The sequence below is a fragment of the Chaetodon auriga genome, chromosome 9 (assembly GCF_051107435.1).
Source record: "Chaetodon auriga isolate fChaAug3 chromosome 9, fChaAug3.hap1, whole genome shotgun sequence".
In the NCBI taxonomy this organism is placed as follows: domain Eukaryota; kingdom Metazoa; phylum Chordata; class Actinopteri; order Chaetodontiformes; family Chaetodontidae; genus Chaetodon; species Chaetodon auriga.
The window spans coordinates 14,520,847-14,535,343 of record NC_135082.1 but is presented as its reverse complement, the minus strand read 5'-3'; the positions used below and the strand labels follow the sequence as shown (position 1 = coordinate 14,535,343).

At 41.8% G+C, this 14,497-nt stretch overlaps 1 protein-coding gene across 6 annotated transcripts in view; it reads left to right on the top strand.

Moving 5' to 3' along the window:
• Positions 1–14,497, top strand: part of spock1 (SPARC (osteonectin), cwcv and kazal like domains proteoglycan 1) — a 103,151-nt gene that overhangs the window by 3,178 nt on the left and 85,476 nt on the right. The gene's annotated exons all lie outside the window — the stretch shown is intronic.

The window sequence follows — 14,497 nt, the reverse complement described above, 5'->3', positions numbered from 1 at the left end:
CAAGACCTTAGATTAGGAAAATGTGGTTCTGTATGAATCTCAAACTGCAAAACAACCATTCTTGCCACTGTCTACATCTGATGATTGGGGAAGGCCTGATCTGAAGGTACTGTAGTTGTGATCGTGATGTGTTCAATGGCCCCTTTTACTCTGTGATTTCTGGCTGTCCCACGTGAAAGTTGTGAGAAATTTGTGGTGAAATCACAGGTTGTCAGTCAAGCGGTCACAGTGCTGGTTATTTAGGGCTTTGCAGACCAAAATCAGGCTGCCTCAGAGTTCTGGAAATGTGGGATCAAAATGGGAATGATGCAACAACCCACGTTTACAGACCAGCGAATGAGCGTAAGACTTCAAATGGCACAGGATACGCGGGCGAGCTACAGCACAATATTTAGCTCAAGCTCCCTTTGCAGAATCTGCGTGTTTTGCCCTTTTTTTTTTCTCCAATCTCCTCCCCCTTGTCTTTTTAGGTTTTGAAGTGGCAGCGCTACAACAGCTGCTGTGCTTCCCATGCACAGGATGTGAAGGATAATAAAGGATTAAAATCTGGTGGGCGATTATGACATCAAATCAACACAGTTTCATCGTAAATGGAGATGAGCTTCACCTGGAAATCAGTGTCAGGACTCGACGGATGAAAAAAGGACAGCGAGACATGAGGGATCGTTATCTGTCACTCAGTCAGTCTCACCCCCCTCCTCTCAGCTCTCATTGAGACATGACCTCCACATTTTTCCTCCATACTTCTCTCTTTCCCTCATTTTCTTCTTCTGTCTCTGGAGCGGTGAATGACCCTGTGCTTCCTCAGCCATAGCCCTCACTATCTCCCCCTCCCTCTTCCTCAGCCCTCACCCATGACTCTTCCTCTCTGCTGTTCTCCTCTGCCTGCCATGTTTCACTCTGCATCCCTGATGAGCCACTTGCTCCCTCCTGCATAATGCATGAGCGTCCATTTGTTGGCAGGGGAGCTGGTGTAATAGTTTAACAGTCAAAGTTCAGGTGGCTTATCTTGAAAACATAAGGAAAATAGGATTTGATTTATGGGCGGCACAGTGGTTAGCACTGTCATCTCACAGCAAGGATGTACTGGGCCAGAACCCGCCGGCCGGCTGGCGCCTCTCTGTGTGGAGTTTGCATGTTCTCCCTGTGTTGCATGGGTTTCCTCTGGGTGCTCAGTGTCAGGTGGGATCGGCTGCAGCCCCCCCACCACCCTCCAAAGGATAAGCGGTCGTAGATGATGGACGGATGGATTTGATTCACTATTTTGTCTAGTGACACTCATAATAACAGGACTGTAATGTGTTAAGATAAGTGCAATGTGGATAGAGGCCGTTTTATTCTAGTCCGTTTCTAATGAGGGTGGATATGCCGTGAAAAAAATGTCCCTGGTTTCCATCACATTGTGTCACTTCAAAGACACATTTTCTTCAATCAAAACAAAGCTGACGTCTTTGTTACTTGCTTGTATACTTGATGCAGACATGAATTTCAGATGTTTTTAGAAACAAAAGGACACATTTGTGGGATAAATGATGCACTGCATTGGCTTCAGACTGAAGTTTGTGAACATGCTTGCAGGCTGAAAATAATTCTTCACACACCCGCCACCATTGTCTAACTGTCTGGATCTGGTCTGAAGCATGGTATTATTTTTCTGCTGCAGTGCCTGTTTTTAGTGTGCTATATGGATGGTTTGGAGCTTGCTTAGCTTGTTGTAGGATATCAAAATGTTTTTGAGCAATTAAATAGTTTCTTAATCCTTAAATTTGCTTAATCACCTTTGTTGCTCTTTTGTCAAATCATTTGTTCTAATTTATACCAACACTATTTCCTTTTTCCTTAGGTTACAGTCACCACATTAATTTTCATGAGCTTTTATGCAAATAAAGTATAGCTGCATTGAATATACACACATTTGTATGCAGCACCGAGCTCGACTTTGTTTCTGTTTCAGGCAGGGTCAACTTTTGTGTAAGCCTGCAACTGTCTGGTGTCGTTGGCTACATCAAAGTATTCTGGTCAGGACAAAAGAGAAAATGAGGGGTCCATGTGGAACCATGGTGGACTACCCAATCCAAATCTGTTTGTATGTGCAACAGTGACTCCACACTGCCTCTTTATGGTGCAGCCAATGCATTAGTTCCTTAGGTGGCAGACGTTTGTTTGCTCTAGCGCTCCTCAGACAGAGTTACAGTCGATATATTTGTAAGTTGAGTGAATCTGAGGAAGTGCTCTTTGAGTCATAGACACTATTTCAGCTGATAATTATAGTCCTCCACGATCCCTAAACGACACGTCTAATTACTTCACCTCGTTCACCTTAGGTGTGCAAACCACCTCAGTCAAATGTGGTTTCTGCAGCAAAAAGAGGAAATGCTTCATGGTAATTTTGAGCAAAACTATTTTAAACAGTGTAGAGTTTATTGGAAGGCAAAGTCATAAGATTGATATATTATTTAACAATGGATAATAACAGTATGAAAAGCTCCTGGTGTAATTGCTTTTTATACAGTGGTGAAATCTGCTAATACACATTATGGTCTGTGGATTGCTGAGCTGGCTGGTTAAAGCCAGTTCTCCTATTCTGGCCTGAGCGAGTCTATTATTGGTGGATTTATGTTGTGCAAGGAAATTATTGGATGGTTTGTACTGAGGTGAAGGTACCATAAGTGTTAGTGTTGGAGAGACTGCGTAATTTCAGCATTAGATTGATCCATGTTGAGAAAATGTGTAGAAAACTGATCATAATGACCGGATACGTAGACCCTGATTCACGCACTTACTCGACTCATCTCGTCTGGTCTTGGGCTGAGCACATGTGTCTGTTGTCCTGAAAGCACGGAAAGTTGACATTGAATGCCTCATCAGATTCATGGACTGATTCAGTAAATCTTAATTTTGCCAAAAAGGATTTTGTAGAAATGTAACGTTTTCATATTAGGACTGAACTTGTTATCATATCGGTATATGCATCTAAAGTTATCAAATAATATCCAGCTGATGTCTCAGTTTGTCTTGTGTTGTATAATCTTGTCTCCCTTGGTCTCCTATCATCTCATTTTGACTCCTCTCCTCTCCTCTCCTCCTGTGTCTCCTGTCAGAGTCTCTGTCTGCAAACAGTGACAGAAAAGCTGTCATCGCCATTCAGACAGCCTCAACTTTTATCCTCAAGGGGAAGAAAAGTTGTTTTCACTCTCCTGAGCCTGTTGTTTGTTTCTCCTAAAAGAGGCTTTCCTTGTCCCCGTCCTCCTTCCCTTCCTTTTCTCTCTGTCCCTAGTGAAATCCTGTCTTCCACCCTGTTTGCATGTTGTCAGGTTTACAGAAACGCACTAAATCGTATTTGTGAGGGACATCGGATGCATGTGGCATATTTTCCCTCATGTATTTGTGTACATGCTTGCCGTCTCCAGACTGTGCATTTATTAGCTGGTGGACCTGGTGGCAGGTTGAAAATCTTGGCATGTTACAAACCACTGCGTGTGTCTTTATGTGGCTGTGACTGTGAGTGTGCGACCCATTGCAGCTCACTCTCATGGTGAGAATTAATGTTGTCATCTTTTATCATTAGTATTCTCTCTACCAAGATGACAGTCTCTCCAAGGCTGCCAGTCACAGAACCCAGCTGTCGCTCTTTATCAAAACAAAAGGACTGCTGTGCATGTGTGTGCAGCAATTTTTTTGACTGATCATGTGTTTTTTTTTTCTACAAAGGATGCAGTGACTCTTATTTTCGTGTCAAAGCGGGTCAGCGTGGTGGCTCCGATTACATGTTATCACCGTTTGCGTTTATGGAGGAAAGGGTTTTGCTGAGCTTTCACATTCTTTTTCAGCCCCGTTCTGCCTCACCGGGAACACGTTCCCACCTGGGAGCTTCTCACTGCATCCAACTGAAATGGTCGTCTTTTGTTACATCTGTGTTTGCTCCCTGGTGTGTATCCTGATTGGTGGGTTGTCCAGCTGAGGGGGAGGGGCAGGGCGCGGTTCAGAGAAGCAGCTTAGACAAGACGAACCCTGGAGTCACCTTCACTTTCTCTTCACCTATACACATCAACTCTCTGAGTGCATACTCCCCAGCAGACATACAGTATTTCCGTCAATTAAGCGAAGACTTGGCTGAACACCTGTCAGTCTTTCTTATCGCTCCCCTGCTCTGTCCTCCATTTCTCTTTCTCCTCCTAAGCTGCCTCTGTACCTGCTCTTCACACTGTTTATCACCACCCGTCTCTCCCGGCTCTTCCCTCTCTCGTTTTATACTCGACTAATTCCTGATGAAAAAGTGCCCTTCAAAATAAACCTCCTCTCTCTCACACTTTCTGCTCCTTTCATCTCTTTTCTTTTTCCACGCTCTCCTCCTGCGTGTATATTTCTTCCTCCGAGCTATTGATTTCAAATGAGGAAATGCTGATTTTAATCTCTGCGCTGAAGGGTTGTGGTTGTGTGAGTGGAGAGGGACAAGTATTGCACAGCTCCAGCTGCAAGTGCATTTTCTTTTCTGTCGTGTCTTACCTTTTTAAACTGATTGGTGGAAAATTTTCATGTATCTCCATAAGCGCTGTTTGTGCTTGTGCATGAATGCCAACACACACGCAAACACACACACGGAGCTTCCCATGCACCCTGAGGCTCTTGTACAGATCGATCAGTAAATTTAAAGGGCCTGGTAACCCTGATTGGAGCTTGATATAATCAATAAGAGTGTGAAAAGACAGGAAGACACACACAAACACACATATGCAGGCACACACACACACACACACAAACACACTGGAGGACAATTCGGTCACAGGCTAGACAAAGGTCACTGTCCCCTATGACCAGGATAAATAGGTTTTCAGTGTGCGTGTGTGTGTGTGTGTGTGTGTGTGTGTGTGTGTGTGTGTGTGTTTGTGTGTGTGTGTGTGTTTTGGAGGGTAGATCAGAGAGAGAAAGACAAAGCAGGAGAGCTAAAGGATTGCCAGTGTAATTCTGGCTCATGATAAGAAGGAGAAATGGGGGAAAAAGAGAGATGGTAACAGACGAAAGGAAGAGGAAGAGCTTTAATGTGAGGCCCATCAACAATGTGGGCAGAACAGACGGACAGACGGAGGATGGAAGGACGGGAGAAATGTTGAATCTATAATCAATACAACGTGTGTGTGTGTGTGTGTGTACTTCAGTCAGCTTTGTCATGGCAGCCCCTCCACACCTCTCTCTCTCTCTCTCTCTCTCTCTCTGTCTCTCTCTCTCTCTGTCTCTCTCTCTCTCTCTCTCTCTCTCTCTGTCTCTCTCTCTCTCTCTCTCTCTCTCTCTCTCTCTCTCTGTCTCTCTCTCTCTCTCTCTGTGGGGGCTGTCTTTCTGTCAGTCTATCTGGCGCTGATATGAAGCTCTCCTGCTAAGCTGTTGATTCTTTTGAAAAGATTCTGTCTGATTTGCTGCTTTTGTCTAAAGATTTACCAAGACAGAGAAACCACCCTCGGACCGTTGGAGAAAAAGCTGATCTAGTCTACCACTAGTTCTTATTTTGAGCAATATTCTGTTAGAAAGCAGATATTTTTTTACACATGTGCCAAATGACAAAACTCTTTCATTATCCTAGTCTTATCTTAATCTTATTCTCATCTCTTTTCTTATCAGAGGGATTGCTCTGGATCACCTTTACATACTGAGTCATATTTACGTTATAGCTTTATCACCTTCTGTGGGTGTATTTTGTTCAATGCTTTGATTTATGACCAAAGAAGACACTCCCATCAGCCTCAGCTATGCTAGGTGTTTAGTGCTGATTAGCATGAGCATTTACCCTGCTAACATGCTAAACTACAGCGTGACAATAATACCGACAATATTCTTTGTTCTGTTGAGATTTTTTGTTATGGATTTGATATCAATGCACACTATATTCAGTATAAGTATAATGGGGCTGCGATTGTTTTAAAAATCATTTGGACTCGAAAATGTCCAAAATACTGTGACAGTCTCACACCAAAAAGTTTCAGGTCAAATTCAGTTTACAATGATGTGAAACTGTGGAACGTGGCGTTTCCATTTAGTGATGAAAATTGTTGATTATTTAGCTAATCATTTCAGCATGAACGCAAATTCATTGTAAATTTAATTTCCACTGTTGATATGCCATTACGCTGCACGCAGTAGTGATCCATTTGGCTTCAAGCTGTCCTCACTCTGTTTGCACCATATTTCATTTTCATGGGTGTCTGCTGTCATCAGAAAATGAACATTATACTAATGACAGACAGCCAGCTTTTTGTCAACATATGTCTATAATATTGTAGGATTTTCACAGCTGGTTTTGATTGAAGGGGAGGGTATCTCTCTCTCTCTCTCTGTGTGTGTGTGTGTGTGTGTTTGTGTGTGTGTGTGTGTGTGTGTGTGTGTGAAAACCTGCATATGAATAAAGTTGTGTATAGTTTCATGCATAAAACATTCGCAGCTTGTTTTGATCATAATGTCTGCATATCAGAGTAAAAATATGGACGTCAGAGTAGTTTGTATGTGTTTGTGTGAGTGTTTCTGGTTTCCGTTGTTAGCAGTGAAGTTGTCACCCCCACTGTTTCTGATGTATTATCAGATGTTTCTTCCTCAGGGTTTGGCTCCCTCTTCTTCTCTCCACGTGCCAGTGTTTGATTTGTGTCTTTGTAATCTGTTTCATAAGTTGAATCTAGGAGTGGAGATGATCCATAGCAGCCTTATTTGCTTGCTTGTTACTCTGCCAAATAGGAAGTCGCTGTTGGCACAGTGATGGTATTGTTGTGTTGGGAGTATGAGGTTCTTTGGTTCATGCTTGCTCTCTGCTCTTTGATTCATCTTCCTTTAAATCTTTTCATTTGCAAGACGACCCTGGAATATAACCCAAAACACATCTCAATTAAAAATGGACATTTTTATACAGAAATAAAGATCAGCTCTGTAATTAGAATGTCCTTTTTATCAGGGATGTAGATGATTTGACATGATTTTTGACTGCAGAAAGGGATGAGTTGTGTATTGCTGCTTGGACTTAGAAGCACATTACAGGAGACTCTTCTTCATCAGTCTGTATTCTTTATCTCTATCACATCTTCTCGTGCATTGGTTTGGTGTCTCTTTCCATGGTTCTCATTTTTTCGGGCTTTCAGCTAAATCATCAGCATGCTCTCAGTCAAAATGCTAACATGCTGATGTTTAGCAGGTGTAATGTTAACAAACTTAGTTTAATGAGTTAGCATCCTAACATTTGCCATTTAGCACTAAACATGGCTGAGGCTTATGGGAATGCCATTATCAAAACGATTACAGTTCATTGTCTGGGGACCATGAATGTTTTTATCAAATCTCATGGCAACTTATCTAATAGATTTAGTGATATTTCAATTAAAAAAACAAATATCAACCTGCTGGTGGCACTCAGTGAAAAGTCAGGGGATCACCAAATTTATCCTCTAGGTTTCAATAGAAGTCGAAATATTTCAGTCTGGACCAAAGTGGTGGACAGACCGACCAATGGACAGACAGATAGACAGACATTGCCAGTCATGGCTACATACTCAATTTTACACTCTTGGTTGAATTTTAATAAATAATAGGTCCGGTTGCATCAGTGGGCATGTGAACATGGAGCAGATGTTGTTAGAAATTGATAGTGTTTGTTTTTTTCATTTTGTTTTTCCATCATAATAATCATCTTTTGTATCTCACAATATGTTGCTGCCACACTGGACCAGCATTTTCCACTTTTCACCATCATGTAATGAGCATTATCTTGTGATTTATAAAGCAGCTTCATGATTTGATTGATAATAGCATCTGCCTCTGCTATTCCCTGTAATCACAGCCGCTGTTATTGAGATGATGGACACAATCATTGCTTTGCCCATCGTGATAGCTGATGCAGATGATCATACAAACAGCATTCAGATTACACATCGCTCTTTTGAATAAATTGTTTGGCTTGGTATTGTGTTTCAGGGGAAGTCTAATCAATTATGAAATACAGCAGATTTTATTTACAAGCAGGCACTCTTGCTCATATCACATTTGAAAGTAGCCCTCCCGACTCTGAGTGTCACTGTGTGAAATAAATCATGGGCAGTCTGTTTCTCCTTTTCACACCTCCCCAGTCCTCCTTTCGATCAGTGTCAGCATCTCTCCCCTCCCTCCCTCCCTCTCCTTCTCTCACTCTGATGTTTATGGTCTCTAAAACCATGTCAGATTGAATTGGTCATTATCTCATTTTCCCCCTGAGGCCAGAGATACAGTTACTGTTTGTGTGTATGAGTGTGTGTGCGGGTTTGAGAGATGTCTTGTCTGCTTCAATAATTCAGGAGGTTTCTGCTACTGCAACTCATGTGATGCTCTTGGGAGCGAGATGGGGGGAGAGAGAGGGAGAGAGAAAAGAACGGGAGGGGAGGGAGAGATTGACACAAAGATCTGGCAGATCAGTTCCTTGTAGCTTTTAGTGCCTTTCCATATTCCTTACTGCATCATTTTGTAGTTCTCTGCAGCTAAGTAACTCCCTGCTGCACTCTTGCTTATGACAGATCAACTCTTGGGAATTGGAGGTAATGGCAACAAGCAGCAGAGCCCCGAGGGGTTGAATGAATACTGCATGTAAAGTCATGGACTCTCTGTATGTGTGTGGGGACAGTTAAACCAATAGCCCTCTGGGTAATGTAGTTAGAAAGTGTTCATTTCTCTCTGAGGACTTACTGGAAATGAAGTGAAACTGAAGCCACTGTACCAGGTGACGTCTGCCTCTTCTATGAAGAGCTGTTTGTGTTCGGGCTTCTCTTGGTCTACAGGTCTATATATCTATATTCATATTCTATTAGTAGAATAACCGTGGTTCGATTCCAGCTGTTGCATGTCATCCCTTTGTCTCTCTGTCTCCCCATTATGTCTTGCTTGTATCTACCATCAGCAATGCTACAGTAGCAGCTCTGTGAGGCTGGACTGACCCTCAGATATCATCAGTCATGGCTGCACTGGGTTCTAGCTGCTCGCGCCCACGCAGGCTCGAATTTCAAAACATAACACCCCTTGCACACTACCAATGGTATTTCAACCAAAACACAATTAAAACAGTTTAAAAAACAAAAAAAAAAGAGGAAACATTGAACTACAAAGCCTGCTAACACGGACATCAGGGAATAATGAGCAAGCCAATGCGTCCGGTGGGGTACGAAAACCATGCAGAGGACAGAACAAACCTGCATCGCAGCCGGAACGTGACACAGCCGTGCTTGGTGGAATCTCCTGGTTAGGCTCAGCAATGCTTTGAGCTAAATGCTAACATGTCATGTCAGCATGCTAACATTAGCTAATAAGCACTAAACAGGAGCCATAGCTGATGGGAATGTCATTGATTTGCAAATGTTTGGTCATAATCCAAAGTATTGGACAAATTGTGACCTGATGACGACGCTAGAGGGGAAAGTTAATACTGAACAACTGACCTACTTTGCCATCCACTGCTTCACAGCATGGCAAAAAGTAAAATGCGATAAAAATGATCTGATTTACATAAAACTGTGCAGAGTCCTCCAGCTGTAATCCAGGTATCACATTTCAGCACCGTGTTGTTTTTGTCCACTCTTTAAAGAGAAGAATCCAGTTGATTGCCGGTCTCTGTGTTGGTGTGTTTCTGCTGTCAGAGTGGGGTGAGGGAGTAATTTCTGCCCTGTGCTGAGGGTCAGAAATGAAAAGTTAAGTGGATAAAAACAGAACTGGACACTGTGTTCAACTTTAACTCCTCAGATGGACTGCACTGATCTGGGAGATTCTGGTGGAGGTGGTTTTAGCCCATCACCGCCAGCTTCACGGCCATTTCTGCTGGCAGTGCACAACGACGCTCCAGTCAGCTGCCGTACCGTTGTCAGAGTAACAGCTGGCTGGATGTCCTGTTTCAGGCTGACTTTCAAACCCAGAGAGACACGAGTAACCACATTTAAGCCAGATGGTGTTTTTATCCCCTGTATCCTATTTCAACGTTTTTAATTTTTGAACACGTAGATACAGGTTTGAAGGAGAAACTCTAATTTAAAAGTCATTTGATGATTTTTAATTTTCAATCGTCTTTCTGGTGTAAATGCAGTTACAGAGGACTGCGCACCTGGCTGCACAAAATGGAACAGAGTATGAAGTAGTCTGACTCATTGGCCAAATATTTCAGGTGGCCAATGGCAGGTGCTTCCACTACCTGACTATTACTGTTTTCAAAATCGCTATCCACAAGCTAGCAGCTGTTCAGTGTATCATTTCTTTTGAAGGATATAGCCAATTTAATGGCAGCGCTTGCCTCGCCATGTGCAAATACAAAATACTGTTTTGCAAGGGCCTCATCACTGCATCCTGGGCTTTCTCCAGTGCTGACAGTGCTGTGGAGGAACGTCCGGCGTCTATGTGAGTATGAAGTGTGATACAGCATACCATCCTTGATAAATGATGTACAAAGCAGTACAAATAAATCAACTTTATTCCGCAATTAATACCAGCAGTCAAGCTTTTTGTTTTGTTTTGTTTTGTTTTGCCATTAATTTGCAGTTTTTTATCATTAATACTGAATACTTAAACACACCAACTGTAAGTCACCAGCCTCAGCTACTTCACCATCCCGCATTAATGCTCAGCCTGTATCTCTAACTTTCCATTTTGCTTCAGGCTTTTTTAACACAATCTGCAAAGCAAACATACACAGATCTTGTGGATGTGGAATCTGATAAAGTATTAGTCACAATCCAACAAAATGAAAGCAATTTGTTTGCAGGTAAATGGCATGCAAACTCATAAACTCGACAGTAAAGGGTTTAATAAAAGATTGAATTACATAATTATACAGCAGTCTTTTCAGATGCTGCCACGAGGATTTGTGCCACTGTTTGCACGTGAAGCACCATTCAGCAAAGGCTGATATCGCTTTCAAAATGAAAAATCAGAGGTATTAATTAGACAAAAATACATTCTGCTACAGAAGGGTTAGGGTTAGTTTTTCTTCTGGTCAGATCAGACAGATCCAGACCAGGATGTTGACTTCACAGTCCCTTCCCTGTGAAACCATTAAATCTACACCACAATTGTGCCGGTTTACTATCGCAAAACAAGATTTTTTTCATGTTAATGCACCGCAAACGATATGGTCATTAAGTCATAAAGACTTGAAGTAAAGTAATTCAACGCTGGGCTGCTGATTGGTCTATGAATACGGTAATTACAGTCATAAGAGAAGCAATTTCACAACTCTTCGTAAGTACACAAACAAGTTGCACCCTGTAATGTGCTGTATGTGTTTGAGTTTTTAATGGGTCATCATGGGACTCTGTGCTAGCAAGGTGCATGGAGGGTGCTGGCATGTCATTTGAATTTAAGTGTGTAAAAGACACCCAGTAATGTTATGAGAGCAAACAACACTCCCAAAGACACACACACACACACACACACACACACACACACACACACACACACACACACACAATTTTTGGTGTGTGCTGATTAAAAACTCCACGAAAAGGTTTGTCTTTCATCTAGAGGATTCACCATCCAATCTTTCAGTGCTTTATTAAGGGTATAAATACTTGATTCCGTACTTTCCACACAGTAATTTGTTTTATTCGATTAATAAAACAAAATGCTGATTTATCCCCGCAGACTTGCCAGCTCAATCTTCATGCACAGTCTTCCAAAACAAAATTGAATTAACAGCACATATTCACGTTATGTTCACAGGTAACGCCTCAGCAGAAAGATGTCAAACTGAGAGCAGTCTTTAGTCACTGTGAGGCAAAAAAAAAAAAGTCTAATTTCACTAACACCACTGTGTTTGCACAAGGGAGTTGCAGCTACAGAAGAATGACAAAATCAAACATGTATAACAGTGTTATTGTTATGTCACAGCAGACCTATTCCTGCTGTGTTAAAATGTCCATTTTCGCTTTACATCTTTAACGTTAATCATCTTACACATCAAAATCCATAGAGACAGAATTCACCTGAGTGATCTCGTCTCATTAGGCTTGCATGAGTTCACCAGCCTCAGTGTGTGTGTGTGTGTGTGTGTGTGTGTGTGTGTGTGTGTGTGTGTTAGAGCAGTGCCTGGACTGAGGTGTTAGACTGAGAAGACGAACCGCTCTTTGTTCTTTAGTTTTGAGGTTTGTCTTCAGTGATAGCTGTGACGCAGGTCGCGTTATCTGATGACTGGAAACCTTCCCACTTAATAACTCCGCTCCCTCATTCTCTCCACTCTCCCCCTCCCACACCTGCCATCCCTGTACGGTCCTGGTGATACAGGCAGGTTGTGTGTGTTGACAACGGCAGACCCAGCGATCGAGCAGTGGGCGGGGGAAAAGACATGGGAAGAATAGTGAAGCCAAATGGCCAGCCATGTCTGCGGGATGAATAAAGGGAGATTGATTATGAGGATGTCACACTTCAATTGATGGGAGAGAGAGAGAGAGAGACGGAGTGAGATGGGTGGGGGTGTGGAAATGAATACATTTATGCATATGCATGTTGGAGGGTGACACAAGAATTGTGTGACGGCTTTAATTAAACTCAGCTGAGTCAGCCTCTGAGCTGCAGCTTCAATCACATTTTAATGAGCCACACACCCAGCAGAACACATGGAAGAAGGCCCGTTTCTTTAAACCTCCCCTCTTCTCTCTGTCTGCCTTTGGTTTGTGTGCGTGTGTGCGCGTGTGCGTGTGTGTGTGTGTGTGTGTGTGTGTGTGTGTGTGTGTGTGTGTGTGTGTGTGTGTGTATAATTCTAACCTTGAAAGCACCAGTCTTTGGCACGTTCCCAGTGACTTTCTCATGGATTTTGAGTGGGATAATAAGGTGAGCTGGGATGCTGCTGATCAATACTGTGGGCTTCTTTTATCTGGAACTGACAGATAAAACTGGCCCATCCCTGCCAATACTGGCAGACATGGCTTCACTTTGAATGGCGCCATTTTAACAGGCGCCATTGTGGGAACTGTTTAGCTAGAACTTTTCATTTGAACTTCAGAAGACCTGACTCATCTACTAAATATGTGCAAGCAGATGTTATGAGCTGATGTCTTCTTATCAGATACAGTGTGACCAGGATATGTTGGAAGATAAGCCAAATGAAGGAGTTTTTCAAGTCTATTCTCAGTAATTATTCCTCCTGTCCTGTTTACAATTTTACTGTGAGTGATAGAGTCCTGCATGGACACAAAACTTTCATAGTTAGAACAGGTTTAATTATTTGACTCTGCAATTCCCCCCAATTTAATGTGGACATTTAGAGCGTCTTTCATCTCATTGTTTTCATTTTTCACATCTTTATTATTTTGGTCCACTCTCATTGCTCACTGGCAAAAAAAAAAAAAAAAAAGCAGGAAAAAACCCCCAAGTGTATGTTGCCTGAACAGCACTGAACAGCAGACAAAGTTAGCAACTGGCTGGTGAACATAACAGAGAATTTAGCTGCTGAAGAGCCACATTTTTCACACTGGAGATTGTGAAGGTTAATAATAGATCTAAAAGAGAGTAAATATTGGATATTCGCCAGAGAAGTGTACTACAAAGTGAGATTAATGTGTTAACAAGGTATACTGAGCCTAAATTCAGAGTTTGCAATGTCGCAAAAGTGGCTCTTTTTCAACCTGACCTGATTGCTTATTATTTATCATAATATTGAATCAGTATTATGCATTTCACTTTAACTTGGCCAAAACTAAAGTGATTTCCACATATCCTTCATTATGGGTCAGTAGCATAATGTTTAAATATCCAGGATCAGGTTCAAAGTTTAAGAGCTCAAGAATGTGTTGTTGACATGTTAGAAATGAATGAATTAGTGGTAAAATGCTTAAATTAACTTTGTGTAAACTGTTCCTCTGGACTGAAGCGGCAGCAGGCAGTTGATCCATTTTGCAGAAAAAGAATCCCATGATGAACAAACGCCCCTTTTGATGGGAAGGCGCACAGAGCCTGATGAAGAAAATCTGGGTTAATAAAGAAAGTTGATAACCACTGTTGTTTATTTTCTTAATTAATTCTTTATTAATTTCCAGTAAACTGTACTGTTCACAATGATCTTTTATCCGTTTGTCATTGTGAGTGTCGACTTCGATCTTGAAGTTAATTGTCAAACTGTAAAATTTGAGGCATCCTTGCCAAATTGTTAATGTTTTGTGGTTATGTTAAAAGCAAACATCGGCCAATAAGTGTATATCTTTGACTCTTACAAGAAGGTATTGGAAGTCGCCCCAAAATCCAATATTGATTGAGCTTTAATTTCAGTACTAGTAATTAACGTACACACGTTATGTATCATATACTTTACAATGTAATTATGCTGACATTTAATGTACTTTAAGTGCTCTGTGTAATGATCTTCAGTTGATTGTATTTTAAGTAATCAGCAAGACTGTAAACTACTTGCATTCACAGTGATATTAATCCACCATGGTGGCACACATACACACATAAACACACACACACACACACACACACACGCAAACACACGCTCAAATGAAAATGTTCATGACCTCTTACTTGT